Below are 1,785 nucleotides of genomic sequence, written 5' to 3'. Positions count from 1 at the left end.
CGTAATGCCGTCAGGCCTGGAGCTCAAGGGGAACAATCGGGATCAACTATATGCATCTGGATGGTGAGTCATCATTTGCATGGTAATCAATGAAGCTCTAGTGAGCGATACAATTGGAAGGAAAAAGGTTAAGGTGATGAATAATGATATAATTGGTGGGGGGTTGAATAAATCTCTGGCTGGTAGTCTGAAAAGAGTTACCCCTGCCTTCAGGTTGATTCCAGCTCGTCTTGAGTTTCTGAGACTGTAAATCTGCAGGAGAGTGACTTAGTTAATTGTGCCAGCCTGGCCGATAATCACATGTGGGGCTAATTGAAAGGCGGAGGGATAAATGGGTGGTGAGCCTCGCCTTTCTAGTTCTCGGGTCTCTTGCTTTGTGATGGTTGCACCAGGGTGCAGCTGCCTTAGCAGTTCCCTGCTTCAGCTTGCAAGATTGACTTCCTACAAGACATCCCCAAGGAGAAGCCACATGGACCTATCCCGATGCAGGCCTGGGTGCTGGAGCAGCCACGTGGAGACCCCTGCTAGTGCTGAGATGCTTATTCGTTCACCGACTCAGCTTTCCTCCTGCAGTCGGCATCATTGCCTCTGTTTTGTGAAGTGGAGCACTTTGTGGACTGGTATTGGGTTGATGGGTTAATGTTGGACATGTGGGATTGGGCAGCATTGAGTTGGGATGTTTTCATGATGCACCTTTTCTTTACATAAAACTCTCTCTTATACATGAGTTGCTGTGAATTTGTTTCTCCAAAGTACCCATACTAATACAGAAAGCGGACAGCTTCATCAGTCCTCTGAGTCTGAACCACCAACCTTGTGGGGAGCAGCAGTCCAACACTTACTTGACTTAGTTCTATTCTGTGGAACATGAGGCTAAAGTACAGCAGATCAGTGGGAAGACCAGGCCATGAAGGAGTTAGGAATTTGTGCTGGCTAAGTTGCTATGCAAGCAACCAGGTGCTCTGCTCACGCATCGCCAGTTTGGCCTTCACACAGGAATCAGAATTCTCCCACAGAAGGATGATTTCTTTGGGGACTGGAAACAAATTCTGGAATCCCTGTAATAGTGGTCTGAACTACTGGCCTGTCTCATAGGTGACCAGTTTCAGCCTTGTTCCCATCTACTGTTATGCATGGAGTTCCCCTGAGTGGGAAGTGGTGTGTGTGTGTGTGTGTGTGTGTGTGTGTGTGTGTGTGTGTAGGTAGGTAGTGAAATGAGTAAAACCAAGCAGCTATTTCTTTCTTTATTTCACACTCATCTTTCCAGAACCCCCAGCAAAGATTTCGGGTAGCTGCCAAGGGCACACAGAACAGGTCAAAATTGTAAACCAACAGTGAACATGGCGTAGAGTCGAGAAATATGTACTAGACAAAACCACCTCTCCTGCAGCATGTGGGCCACAAAGGATTCCAGCAGCAAACAGGAAAGTGGAAATCTTGTTGTTACACAAATTTACAATGTCCGTGCTCGCTTTGGCAGCACATATACTGAAATTGGACCGATACAGAGAAGATTAGCATGGCCCCTGTGCAAGGATGATACGCAAATTCGTGAAGCGTTCCATATTTAAAAACAAACAAACAAACAAAGAAATTTACCATGTCCAGGAGATCGAAACAAACAAATTGCTCAGCAGGATAACTGTTCTAAGTTCTACGATCAGACAGGAAGTCCTCCGGGGTAGGGGGGAGGCGGGGGATGCAATGACCAACATCCTTGACAATAGCAGTAGCAACAAATTACCAAATGACTTTTTTTAAAAAAAAATAAGGACCCTCAGGATC

General features: G+C 46.1%; 1 non-coding gene across 1 annotated transcript; it reads left to right on the top strand.

The window, feature by feature from the left end:
- Positions 1–1,464: 1,464 nt before the first annotated feature.
- On the top strand, positions 1,465–1,571 carry LOC115872619. The gene has a single exon (XR_004047957.1). It is a non-coding gene; the product is annotated as a U6 spliceosomal RNA (small nuclear RNA).
- The last annotated feature ends 214 nt before the right edge of the window (positions 1,572–1,785 follow it).

Source organism: Echinops telfairi, unplaced genomic scaffold, assembly GCF_000313985.2.
Source record: "Echinops telfairi isolate 266 unplaced genomic scaffold, ASM31398v2 ScPeMD7_7427;HRSCAF=8465, whole genome shotgun sequence".
Taxonomy (NCBI): Eukaryota; Metazoa; Chordata; class Mammalia; order Afrosoricida; family Tenrecidae; genus Echinops; species Echinops telfairi.
Note: the sequence above shows the minus strand (reverse complement) of the source record. Positions and strands in the feature narration are given on the sequence as shown.